Raw genomic sequence first — 14,697 nt, 5'->3', positions numbered from 1 at the left:
ATGTATAAATGAATCACTCTGCTGTACACCTGAAACTAACACAACATTGAAAATCAACTATAATCCAATATAAAAAATTTTTTTAAAGAATTATAGCCAACTTGAAAATAAATATTTGTAAGAATACAAAAATACCCACACATGCCACCCCAAAAACAGAAAGCTTTCTTCACAGGATTTCTCCTGCCCTGGGTTCCAAGGAGCTCTCTGCCCTCACTCCCTGGGGAATAGCAGTGGTAATCGCTCACTATTAAAAGCACCACCTTTCCCTTTTCACTGTCCACCCTTTTGAGTGTCACTTGTTTCCCCCCAGTTCATGAATGGTGACAATGATAATGAAATATGTATGGAGAGAGAGATTCACTTGACATATTCTATTAAATCATGCATGTCACAGTATTATGCATTAAAGTTAAAACAATAAATACAAAGTAAAATAAAAGAGTTTATCTTCCAGATCAGTAAAACTTTCTGTCGTTAAGTTCATGTGATATTTTAACTACTAAACTCTTTACTTCTCTACAAATAATATCATACTCATTAATATTTTTTCATTTTTAATATTAGCAGTTTCCCAGGAAAATTTTCAAAAGACTTTTCTTTTTTAAAAGGGGCTCAAAATAAATAGTATCAGTTATGTTTAGTGTTATTTTATCCTTCTTTGTTTTTCTAACATTAGCTTTTCATAGAAGGACTGATTGAAGAGTAAAATATTGCTTGGAAGATCATCATTACATAATTTTTTTAATTGTGGGAGAAAATCTGATGAAAAATATCTGCGTGGACTTTAACAATTATATGAAATTCAATTTTTGGTTAAAATTGGGCAGCTGTAATTTCACAAAGAATAACCATAGAACCAGGATTTCAAAAATAGGCAAACGTAAAGCAATTTATACTTTTCAACAATTCCTTTCAAACATTTATATTTTTAGTGAATATGATAGTGAATTTAAGGTGTCTTAATTAGTTGATATCACCAATACTGCATACAGATCAACAGTACTCAAATTACTATCTGTGTTTTTATTATATGTATATAATTCAAGTAAAAAAGGAGAGAAGTTCATATGCACAAGAAGAGAATTTGAAAATTAATAAAATATAGTTATTCTATTTGGTTTTGTTTAAATAAAGTCTTAATGATCATCTCTAACTTTATTAGAACTTTGGTCCATGAAATTTTGTTTGAATTGGCTGCTTGATAGAAAATGTAAAATGTTTAGAAATATAAATACTTCCTTATTAATAAAATAACCATAACTAAAAATGCAGTGTCAGTGATATATCTATATCTATCTATATCTGTCCTGAGCTATTACTAGAAAATGTTCTTTAAATACTAGCAACTATGACATATTTTAATTGAGTAAATATTTCATTTCATTCTTTATATATTTTCTCTACTCCTCACAACCATCATAAACTATGCTATAATTTTGTGAATCTAATGTTGAACATAGAGTGACTAAGAAATTAATATGCTCAAGCCTACACAGCTTGCACGCAGACCCTTATTTGAATGGAAGTCCCCCTGTCCTCAAAGCTCTGCTCTTTAAACTACCCCATCTCTCTCTTCTCACTAGACAGTCTCTTCACCTATAAAGGGAACCCAGTCCCTAGTTTGGGGTGCTGGTCATAAACACAAGGCAGAATACTGTTTTGAAACATTATTCTAGGCTTCTTTTCTGGGCATATCCTCCTACCCTTAGCTCTCCTCCTATGTAGCATCCCCAGATTTATGTCTACAGGAAGAGATAGCCCGATAGGACCCAAAGAAAAAAATAAATACAATTTCTGGGTTTTGAGTTTCAGAAACTAGCCTTGATTGGGTGGATGGAGTTGGCAGATAAGAGCTCAGACCTGAAGAACACGTATATAAGAATAAAGATATAGTCATTTTGCATTTCAACAAGGTAATAATGATCCAGAGGGTTAGAGAGCCTAAAAACAGAATTTGGAGACGAGCGGTTTCCCAACAAGGAACTCTGTGTCTTACCCACTGACCACACTGGCCATTAAGTCCAAGTCAGTATGGGAGTTGGAGGGGGATAAACCTCCAGGTAGCTGGGGATCAGAGAAAAGGAAACTTTCTTCCCCATAAAGCAGTAAGAGCATGGTTTCCCTCATGTTAGCTGGAGTAAACAACAGAGAGAGTGACTGTAGATCTTAGAGCAAAAGGGTGCAATGATAAAAGCCCATGCCTGAAGAGACTGGCTATTCAGTGAAGGGAGAATGGAACAGTGACCTGCAGGACTAATGACCATGACACATGCACGTGACCCAAAACAAAGGAACAGTGGGCTGCAACAAGCACAGTGAAAAAGGGAGTCCCATGAGCATTCAAGGGAAAGATTAATTAGCCTGAGGGGGGAATCATCTGCTCTACTAAAATAGTAGGAAAGGTTCATTTTTACTTATACGACTTGACGTAACACTTCTACAATGTTTCACTTAATAGAAACATACAATAGTAGTTAATAAATAGTTTCAGTTAGAATGATTTTATTTCCTATTACTTCATTACGCCAGCTAAAAGTACAAGCATTCCATAGGTGTCCTCCATTAATATCATTAACTTTTGTGAACCAAAGGCTACAACAATGGGTTGAACAGAATAACACTTTTCGTATGTCTTTCCCCTTTTTCCTAAAGCTTGAGACTGAAATAAATCACGTTGAGCACCTAAAATAAAATCCACACAGTCCCCATACTATATTATGCTATTCTAGCACTATATTATTACAGTGTAATTTACTTTTTTATGGGGTCCATTTTTATTGTCTGTCTCTACTTGTTGACATAGAAACTCAGGAAGGCAAAGATTTTTGCCTGGCAAAAAAAGAAGTTCCCTGTAATGTTTGTTGAATACACGAATTAGCACATTACATAGGATATTTTTTATGATTACTTTTAGATCACGTTGATTCTGACATTCTGGTTCTCCTGAGACTGTAAAGCTAAGAATCCGCGCATCTTTGAAAAAACCTTCATAGAATAATTTAGATGATTAAAACACTAGATTGCAGAGCAAATCAAAATAATACACTTCAGCGATTATCTTATAAAAAAAAGTGAATGGATATGTCAGCCAATGTGTCTGGAATTTCTTCTAAATTGTGAAGCATATTATGTGAAGATTTTTTGTTATGATGTGGGTTTTTTTCGGGAGTGGTTTGTTTTTTTCAAGAGCCTGTTTTGTTTTCATTATTAATGGGAGATAAAACAGAAAAATCATAGAGTAAGCTCTTCAGATAAGACACAAGTTTTGGTAACCAAAAGCTACATGCTAGTTGTTAGTGAATTTTACATTGCATTTAGGGCTATAGTTCTAACCTTATAAACCATATAAAGGTTTAGTACTAAATATTCCTATTGCCATTCTATGAATGTTTGTAATTAGAAAGACACCAAACAACTTAAAACAAACAAAAGTATGTAGCCAAAGTATTAAAATCAGTGAACTTTAAAAATAAATAGCTGTTGCCCTTGCCTTCCCAAATCTAATTCCTTATCTTCTGGTAAGAAGATTTCAATTTTTCTTGGAAAACCACCCTTTATCACTCTAAGACTAGTTCTCAGGCTAGGCGTGTGACCCACACTTGGCTTTTCAGAGTAGGACATACGGTTCCTGGCCACAGGGACTGCCCCATAACCCAGTTGGTCTGATGAATGTTATCCTGAACCTTTTGCTGTGGTAACTAGGAAAAACATACTTCTTTTGCTGACCGTAGAGTTGGGGAAATGAAAGCCTAGAGCTCCTGGTAAAAATGGTGTCAATACAGAGGAAAGCTCACCTGAGGAGTAGGGATTCAGAAATGGAAAGTGTATGGTAATACTGTATGCTAAGTACCACATCTCATTCTATTCATACAACACTCTGCAAAAGATAACCTTAAACATGTTGCACAGTTGAGGAAACTGAGGCTCAATAAGGACTAAGTATTTTGAGCAAAATATCATAGAGTTAGTAAGTAGTGGAACCAGGACAGTCTGACTACAGAGGCCACCCTATTAAACATGGCTCTGCTTAAAGGCAGGTATAGTTCACTCTCTGATCTCCACCCACGACTTTTCATTAATGAGCCAATAAAGTCAATTTTTGTTAATTCAGTTTGATTTTTTTTTACATTTGCCACTAAAAGTTCTGATAATACAGCTCCATACTGATAAGAACAAGAATGAGTATACTGAGGTAGCAGAGGGCTACTATATAATGGTCCCCCCTGCCTCCTCCCAAAAAATTAACTTAGGATAGATGCTGTGTGTGTGTGTTTGTGTTTGAATAAAAAGAAAACTTCTTTAAAGTTATTGCTCTCATAGGGAATGCAATTTTATTCGGAATCCATATTTCCTATCGTCTTTAAAGAACTTTTTAATATATGATTATTCTTTAAAATGCTAGAGTGTCACTATTAGGATATCTCATAAAATGAAATTAACTATTTTCAAATAATACATGTCTTTTAAAAGTTCGCCATTCTAAGGTAAACTCAGATCGACAACGATGAAACTAAAAAAGGCTGTTATTGAGAGTAATGTTTACACTAATAGCAAACAAACTCGTTATTCAAGTACTCTTAATAAGAGTTTTGGATAGAATTTTTGAAGGGGTCAGGATGTGATATATCTTGATAAAATTATTTTTCTATTTTGCGGAATAATCTGAAATTTAAAACCAAGGCTACCTACTAGCAGAGTGTTCATATAACTAAAAAAATCCTTCTAAGTGATAAATATTAAAATCTAAACATATAAGAGGACAGCAAGCAATAAAATGTTTACATGTTCAAAAATTAATTTTCTTAGCAGAAGTTCAAATTATTTTGAAACCCCCAAATCAGCTAAATCCTGCCCACAAGGTATATAAAACTAGGCTACGACCTGATGTTCTTAGATGCACTTTTAAAATCCATTATGGGCCAGAGAGCCCTTTTTGAGTTTGCAAAGATTATGTGATTTTCCCATAGAAATTTTTTGAAAAGGAGATTTTAGTCTTGGCCCATACAAGAGCTCAGTTAATGTTTATTATCCTTTAAATTTCTGTAATACCTTAGAGGGACCTGATAATTATAATTTTCCAGGTAACTGCACTCAGGAAGTATTTCTTCCACAGTGAGAGAGTAAGTAAGGATTGACTCTAGAACCTACTACCCATTTTCTCTAGTCTTGCATTTGCCATAGAATTCAGTGATAAATGAGGCTTTTTGCTATAGTAACTAGGAAAAGACATTCTCTTTTACTGAGTGAGAAGCTGGGACAATGGAAGTCCAAAGCTGCTGGCAATGGTGGCTTCAAGACAGAAGAAGGCTGACCCGAGGAATGGGCTTTAAAAAACAACATTTCTGAGGCTGACCCTGAGGAAATATTTCATTTCTGTGATCATTGTTTTTAGGACTGCTTATTATAAAAATGTAGTTTGATTATACCTTACTCTTATGATTCAATACCACTTTAGACTAAGAGGTGCATGAATAGAATTCCAATTGTGTAAAATTTGTGTAACAACCTTAATATAAAACCATACAATTCAAGGAAGCTCTAATGAGTTAAAATGTGTGCTTTTTAAATTTCTCTTCAGCCATGCATGACGGAGAGATCAGATCCAATTAACTACAAATTCACCAACCCTAAAAGAGTAGCATGAGAAGCAGTGAAAAGTCTTATGCTTAAATGGGTTCCACTTCTATAAGTTCTGTTACTTCAAGTCTATCATACTACACGTTTAAACTTAACTGCATTGCTTAAAGGACAGAACCTTCCTTAAAGTGGAGACCATCTTTTCAGTCCTTTCTTGGAAAACCCTCCAAACTGCAGAAGGATGGGCTGACCACAATTCAACATAATGTAATTATTGAAAAATCTACCGTGGCAGCATCCTTGTGGCTACACTCCAAGAATCTATGCGTATGAGTCAACGATTAAAACTAAATTTAGCTTCAAAAAAGAAGCTGCTTTAATTTTCCAAATAAAATTAAAGTGAAAGGTTTACTAAGCAAAGCAAGAGCATGGACTCTTCTAGGTGACTCTGCAAAGTAAGATCTACATGGTGGAGGTTATATACGGCTTGCTTAATGCATTTGTCTCATTTTATCTAGTCCAGCAGTACTATTGGTCTCCCTCTGAAGGTATATAGTTAATAGAAAATGACCAGAAAACTTTAGTAATGTATGGCTACTTTCCAAACTGTCTTTTCTGAGAACTGTTGAATGGCTTCCTAAAAACAGATGAACAAAAGCTACAATTCAAGGGAGCAGAGCACGTGAACTCCAGAGTCTCAACTTGCCATCCACCTTCTGTCCTTTGCCTTTTCTACGAATACTCCTACTTCTGTTTCAGATGACTTTGAGGGCTGCAAAGAATGTCAAGCAGAAGTAAAAGGGGCCATGGACCAGATCCTTGCTATTCACACTGTGATCGTATGACCAACAGCAACGTCGTTACCTAAGAGCTGAGTATCAGTGTTGAACCTCAGGCCCTTCTCAGTTCCCATGGGAGTTGTATGCAAGTCAAAATGCCAGGGGGTCCCTGAACTATTTTTCTAAGGTCACCATAAATTCTAAAAGCCTGTATGTGACAGTTTCCCAACCTTCTCTTCCAGCTGATTATAGTGTATAACAAGACTAACCATAGTAAGAGCTACATCTTATTTTATTGAAGGTCTACTGCCTGTGTGCACTAAACACATTGCCTACATTATTTAATCTTAAAATTATTGCTTCTGAGATGGTATTTATTACACAGGGCAGCGATTCTCAAACTCAGCCTGTAACAGAAGCGCCTGAAGGACTCTTTTTTTTTTTTTTTAAAGAAGATGTTGGGGGTAGGAGTTTATTAATTAATTAATTTATTTTTGCTGTGTTGCATCTTCGTTTCTGTGGGAGGGCTTCCTCTAGTTGCGGCGAGCGGGGGCCACTCTTCATCGCGGTGTGCAGGCCTCTCACTATCGCGGCCTCTCTTGTTGCGGAGCACAGGCTCCAGACGCACAGGCTCAGTAGTTGTGGCGCACGGGCCTAGTTGCTCCGCGGCATGTGGGATCCTCCCAGACCAGGGCTCGAACCCGTGTCCTCGGCATTGGCAGGCAGATTCTCAACCACTGAGCCACCAGGGAAGCCCCTGAAGGACTCTTTAAGACACAGATTCCTTGGCCTACTGTTAGCGTTTCTGGATCAAGAAACTCAGGAGATGCTCCCAAGAATTGGATTTTACCAAGTATGCAGGTGATGCTGATTGGAAGCACTAACAGAGAGGCCCCCCAATACAAGTGTCTGTTAATTCAGTCACCGGGGCCCACATCTCAGATGCAGGCGAGTTCTTCAGACTCTTGTACACCTTTCTGTGGCCAGTTCTAGGGGCTCCGTCTGTGCTCCTTTCCTACCCACAGGGGCCACTGCCCATTTTCTCCTCCTCTTTAAGGCCACATATAAAAGACAACACACCTGCCCCACTTCTCCTCCCCCTGCTGTCCCTAAGTCTTACATCTTTTGGCTTTGATGGTATCAGAGCGGAGTACTGCAGTGATGGGTAATTGATGTGTAAGAAACATTCCAGAAATCTCACACATCCTCACAGTGTATTTCCCTGACTTTTAGTCTAGGTTTTAATATGGAATTAAATTCCTATTAAATGCTCGGAGCCCTTTATGTTCAAATAACTCAGAGTCATTTCAGAGGGAAAAAAAAAAAAACAACTAATTAAAATTCACATCTTTGTATGAAAAAGAGATTGGTGAAATCCTTTCACCTATATTGCCTCATTTGCTTCTTTCAAGAAGCTTATTGAATAGGCAAGGTAAATAAAATAATGTCACAAACAATCAGAATGAACTGGAAAGAAAGTAGCAACAGCAAAATAAGTCTTAGTTTAAGAAGATCTTCCTTATAGAATAGCCATATTTCCGTCTTTCCCTACAAGTTCAAACAGGGCCTTATACACATTTCAAAGCTACACAGTAATTGTTAGTTATCTGTGTTTGTGTGTGTGTATTATATACACATATATACATACATCCCTCTATTGCTTTATTTACATAAACATTCCTCAGTAGGAAAGACTTACGGTCGTACTAGATTTTACTTAAAGAAATCAAGTGTTAGATGCTTGGAATAAATACCCCCAGAAATACGAACAGGCAAATTTTTTTTTCTTAAGTCAACAGTTAATAGTAAGAATTCATGCTTACTTTTCTTCTCCTCTAGGTTATGAATAGGAATTCCTTCCATAGAAGACATACTTTCAAGTATTAGGCATTGAGTATTAAGTAAAAGATAAATATTTTTCATTTCTTCCGTCGGGCCACTAACCCAGTTAGTCTGGTAACACATTTAAATACAGAAGGATAGGGACAGTGGTGAAGACATGGCTTAACAAGCTTGCTGTGAACCCAAATATTAGTGTTGAAAATATATTTAATAGGCTAAGAGGAGCACCCAGAATAAAACGTAAATAAATATAACTAGTGGAGCCGTTAGCTTCATCTGAGCGACACTCATGTGAAAACGCAGACCTATCTGATCATGTGTAAAGTGCAACTGGGGCTGGGTCCCTTGGGAGACAATCTCACTGACTACTGAGCCTCCTGGGAAGGCTTATCTTCCAGGAGCTAAAGTTAGCCGTCTGGGAGCACTGAAGGGAAAGAGTGACTCCAAGTTTACATCTATTTATGCTGTGTATCCACTAACAAAATTTAGTTACAGTTACTTTTAACACTTTTGTCTTTTAACTGTTAAACTAGAATTAAAAGTGATTACCCACCCCTGTTAAGGTAATACAGTCTATCCTGGTTTTGTCTATATATTAACGTTACCAATGAGTTTCGTACTTTCTTACCCTCTCGTGTTGCCGATTTAGCATCCTTTTGACCCAACTTGAAGAGCTCTCTTTAGCATTTCTTGTCAGGCAGCTCTAGTGGTGATGAACTCCTTCTGCTTTTATTTGTCTGAGAATGCCTTTATCTCCTCTTCATTTGTGAAGGATACATTTTCCACGTTTAGTGGCTTGGTTGGCAGGTTTTTTTTTTCCTTTTAGCACTTTGAATATAACATCCCACGCCCTTCTGGCCTTCAAGGTTTCTGCTGAAACGGCGTATATAACAAATCGCTTTTGCTGCTTTCAGTATTCTCTCTTTAACTTTTAACAATTTGATTCTAATGGGTTTCTATGTGGGTCTCTTTAGAGTCATCTACCTTATGATGCAGCAATTCCACCTCTGCATATACACCCAAAGGGAATGAAATCAGCATCTCAAACAAATATCTACACTCCCATGTTCACTGCAGCATTTTTCATAAGAGCCAAGGTATGGAAACACACTAAGTGTCTGTCTACAGATGAATGGATAAAGATGTGGCCTCTGTGTGTGTGTGTGTGTGTGTGTGTGTGTGTGTATAAGTTGACTCTTGAACAACATGGGTTTGAACTGAGCAGGTCCACTTATACGTGGATTTTATTTTCAATAAATACATACTATGGTACTACCAGATCCACAGTTGGTTGAATCCGTGGATGTGGAATCATGGATATGGAGGGTTATACAAGGATTTTAGTTATTATTTTAGTCATTTAGTTAGGATTTTCAACTGCGTGGGAGGTCAGCACCCCTAATAACACCCGCATGTTTCAAGGATCAACTGTGTGCCTGTATGTGTGTGCGTGTGTGTGTGTGTGTGTGTGTGTATATATATATATATATATATATACACACACACACACACACACACACACACGCACACACATACATATACACACACATATGCAATGGGAAATTATTCAACCTTTACAAAGAAGAAAATCCTGATATTTGAGACAAAATGGATGAAGCTGGAGGATATAATGCTAAGTGAAATAAGCCAGACACAGAAAGATCAATGCCACAGATCTCACTTACATGTGGAATCTGAAAAAGTAGAACTCATAAAAGCAGAGTAGAATTGTGGTTGCCAGGGGCTGCGGGGTGAGGGAAATGGGGAGATGTTGGTCAAAGGGTACAAAGGTTTAGCTATGTGAGTAGGTAAATTCTGGGCACCTAGTACAGCATGGTGACGATAGTTAATAATACTGTATTGTACACATGAAATTGCCTATGAGGACAGATCTTAAATTAAATCTCTCAGCACACACACACACACACACACACACACACACACTAGGATAACTATGCAGAAGTGATAGATAAGTTATTTAGCTCGATTGTGGTGATTTTTTTTACAATTTATACAGATATATAAAAACATCTCAATAAAATTGTCTTTAAAGAAAAGAGTGATTCTCAGATTGACCTAAGCCCCAGCCCACATTGACTTCTTTCTAGGGAGAGAAGCTGTGAATTGAAAAATAAAGTAAAATCTTCTAATTTTTATTTCTTAGCCCTACACTATGGAAAATATGAAGAGGGCATCAATAAGTCATTGGCACAATTGGCAATTCATTGGGCTGGGGCATGTATTGGAAATAGGACTGAAAATATGATTAAATGCACAACAAATGTAACCCATCATTTATGTTTCTGACACCTTCATTAACTCCTTGAGATACCCTTTCTCTTCCTCCTACAAGAATTACATTTGAAGGTTGTTTTCCCTTTTCCTCTTTCTTCTGCCTATTTTATAACTCCCTCAACTGTAGCTATGCTACCATTGAGGATAAAACCCAGGTCTTAGGAGTACAAATTGAATATGTACAAAAGTCAAGTTACCAGCTTTGTTATTCTTCAGTCAGCTTTTCCTCTGTTCAATTTCTTAACATCAACCACACTATTCTAAACACACAGTGTACAAACAGGGTTCGATCAAGAACCTTGTTAATTCCTCATTCAGGCTGTATTCACTATTTTATTCCTCCTTCAAGTGACCTATTTTGCACCAATTGTCTTTGTTAGAAGGTTGTAATCTTCTTTGGAACTGGAAAATATTAATTATTCATCAGAATTACTATCACATACACAAGTATTTGTTTACTATGCGTTAAGGAAGTTAAATTTCTTATATTAATTCTGCTTTTATTCTTCTCCTCTTGAAACCATAGTCCTTTACCTCTTATTCATTGATGCATTCACACAATCCTCTGTATTGTTATACTTCTATTGAGTCACTGAAATAAAATCTTGAAATAAAACCATATGTGTGGACTTCCCTGGTGGTGCAGTAGTTAAGAATCCGCCTGCCAATGCAGGGGACACGGGTTGGAGCCCTGGTCCGGGAAGATCCCACATGCCGTGGAGCAACTAAGCCCATGCACCACAACTACTGAGCCTGCGCTCTAGAGCCCGCGAGCCACAACTACTGAAGCCCTTGTGCCTAGAGCCCGTGCTCCACAACAAGAGGAGCTACTGCAGTGAGAAGCCCGCACACCAAAACGAAGAGTAGCCCCCGCTCGCAGCAACTAGAGAAAGCCCGCGTGCAGCAAGGAAGACCCGACGCAGCCAAATAAATAAATAAATTTAAATCAACTATACTAAAAATAAAAATAAAAAAAAAGTCTTTTTATAAGTACCTGTTTTCTCTCAAGTAAAATCTTGAATTGAAATTTACGTTCATGTGCTTTCTCCTCCCAAGGTTGGCAAATTTTAAGTGACTAGTTAATGTCTTGGTCATATCTCTGACTTCAGTACTGTACCTGACACAAGTGGTTGCAAGTGAGCAGTGCATACAGAAATATGTCTCTTGTCCTTCTACCTGCGTGATTGTATCTTCCTCAACCTGGATATAATCTTGGCGCTCATTTCAGTCCCCAAGAAGGACTCTAAGCTCACATAAAATGTCAGTAAGCAAAGTTGTCTTTACTGAAGATTCCACAGGTGAGATGTAAGGGGGAATTACAGCACACATTATTACAAAGGCAACGAATTAAAAATTCATATTAGACATGTCTATTTCCTCTACCTCTCTTATCCTCGACCCCCATCAAACAATTCACTTTCTGACCTTTCTGGCTTGTAGTCCCCAGAGTAATTTGCTCTTCACTTTCCTAGGTTCAGGCTGGGCAGGTCAGTTATATCCCAGCTTCTCACTGCAAATCAACATATGTAAATTCATTAGGATGTTCATCCAACAGTGAGCCTTACATTTAAGGCTACCTCAGATCAACCTTGGAGATATACTGAAATTTTGTTGGAAACCTAAGTGACAAGGCTCTTTTTTCCTACTTCTGTGAGTTTCCTTATTTGTGTCTAGATTTCATGTTTTCCACATTTTCATCCCATTTCCTTTTTATCTTCCAGACATTCCTCACCATTTTACTCTTCTCAAGTGTGCAATGCTGCTATGGATTTATTTACTTTTGTTCTCAAATTTCTTGTGTCACGTCATTGCGGTTTTGAAAACAGAAGAAATACATGTATCTGGGCTGGTATTTTTGAAAATTACTTTCTTATCCCTTATTTAAAGACTTAAAATTAACATTTTAAAGGTCTACTTAACGATTAATCTATTGTACCATCTTAAACACACACACACACACACACACACACACACACACAGGCTCATACCACTGCTTAGTGTTTCTGAGAACCGTGCAAAAAAAAGATGAAGCGTGACATACCTGGGGTGGAGCTGTAGAAACTGTGAAGCCAATTTAAATAGGATTTGCCTCCAAGTGCAAAATAACTTTTAAGGAAAGGGGAATTCATACCTAAAAGAATCCCGTCTTTATTACCTACTAGCACTGTCACCATGGGCAAATTACTTTTAGGGGAAGTATAAAGGAAACAGAACAAAAGTGAAAAAACATACTTTCAAACCTAGAAAAGTGGGGAAAATGTTTATTTTTCTAAGATTGGAGGGTAGGGAAACATGAGGACTGGAAGATGCTTCTGTTGGAAATGGTTAGTGACTGAAAGAGGAAAAAGGTAAGGAAAGAAGAGGTAGTTCTACCCATGCTAAACATCTGAAGTTTAGATGGACCGAAAAAATTTCTTCTGCACTCCCAGTTTATACCACCACTGCTATAAGCCCCCAATTCCTGCAATTCTTCAAACGCTCCCAAATATATACCCCCATATACACACAGAGAATCACAAACTGAAATCTCTTCTATCTCAAATAAATTCTGTCCTCTAACTAAATGGCATGCATTTAATTCATCCTTTTTTCTCTTCAAGTTTCCCTTAATGGTCATTTCATCTAATTTGTCATGGATAACAGGGGTCATGAAGAACTAGAGTACACTTTTCTTGGGCACAGTGGCATGGTCTCCTGACAGGAGTCAGCCTAGTTTATCAACCTAAGTTTGTAAAACCTCACCATTACCCCAGTAAAGAGGGGTTTCTTCAGAACACAGATTGCATAAAGAAATCTCTATGTTGAAAAAGATGTTGTCCTTCAATGGAATTAATATTAAGTCCAGGTGAAACAAGTAGCTAATGACTAGAAATCTATCCCTTTTGGAATAATCAATGTGTTTTCTCTTCAGGGAGAAAAAAATCAGTAACCAAAGCCAGAGACCTACTCAAAATTGGAACATAGTAAATCAGCATTTGTTACTTTTCCCCATATTTTTATCCCTCAGTGATAAAAAATAAACTTAGAAGGCTCAAACAAGAACAAAATAACTTATTACATAATGTTGGGCAATTTAACATCAGCATTTTTTTTACTTTCTCCCCCTGGCTGAACCTTCTAAAGGGTATGGTTGATAAGAGAGAAGTATAAGCAAAGCAATATTCCTTATTGCATGTCATATACTACTATAGATATGATATCATTAAGAAAGCAGTTTTCATTGTTAAATAAAATGATCTCAAAAGGGAATACTAAGAATCCACAAATGTACTGGCAAATTCTAATTAGTTTATTGGCATTCTACAAAAGCATGAATAAGTACTTGGAGGTTAAAAGATGAGACAAAATTATACGTAAATGAGAAATTTACATATATTATGTGTGTGTGTGTGTGTGTGTGTGTGTGTGTGTGTGTGTGTATCAAGGCTTGAAGTACCAGAAAATTCTATGAAGCTATTTTGTTTTTATTAACTACCAATGTTGCAGGAGAAGGAACATCTTGTAAATAGAAAATTTACTGACACTTTTAACCTCATCTGGGATAATCAATGGAAAGAGAAAAGAGAATAGATCAGTGAAAGCTAGAAAGTAAAATTTTATTTAGCTTCTCTGTTAAATAAAAGAAAATGTAATGCTAAGAGGAAAGATAAGGGCAACGATACTAGATTTATGTGCTACAGGACAATGATCACCAAAAGAGTCTAGAATACTGTTAAGATAAAACTGAATTATTTGATAGCAGTTTCAGCCCAATAAAACTAGAAAACCAGGCTTATTAAAATAACTCAAATATGACAGAGACAGTGTGTATAAAGTAAAGCTGCCACAATAGGTTGACTTGTTACTCGATACTTCAACAAGCATTAATCGGAGCTTAACCATGGTGAGCACTGAAATTGAGTTAAATTAGTTGGCCACAGAAGCTTTCAATACCCTGAAAGTTGTACCCTTTGTAATACGTATTCCAAAACGCTCTTATGAATCAAAGAAGCATTTTTACTCTTATGTTCAAATTTCTGTCTTCTGATAAAACCCCTTGTGATATTTCATTTTAACATTTCATTTTATATTTCATGATAATACTGGCGTTTTTCCACTATAGAATATATCACATAGTCGGAAAGCAAAATGACAAACGTGAGTAAAATCCCAACATTCAACTAGAAATCTCAACTGCATTATTAATTTCTTTACAGTCATA

At 36.7% G+C, this 14,697-nt stretch overlaps 1 protein-coding gene and 1 pseudogene across 4 annotated transcripts in view; one reads left to right on the top strand and one right to left on the bottom strand.

The window, feature by feature from the left end:
• Positions 1-6,425, top strand: part of LOC101326510 (serine/arginine-rich splicing factor 11-like) — a 92,361-nt pseudogene extending 85,936 nt beyond the window's left edge.
• ZNF385D (zinc finger protein 385D) overlaps positions 1-14,697 on the bottom strand; it is a 962,333-nt gene that overhangs the window by 703,556 nt on the left and 244,080 nt on the right. The gene's annotated exons all lie outside the window — the stretch shown is intronic.

The sequence above is a fragment of the Tursiops truncatus genome, chromosome 4 (genome assembly GCF_011762595.2).
Source record: "Tursiops truncatus isolate mTurTru1 chromosome 4, mTurTru1.mat.Y, whole genome shotgun sequence".
NCBI lineage: Eukaryota > Metazoa > Chordata > Mammalia > Artiodactyla > Delphinidae > Tursiops > Tursiops truncatus.
Note: the sequence above shows the minus strand (reverse complement) of the source record. Positions and strands in the feature narration are given on the sequence as shown.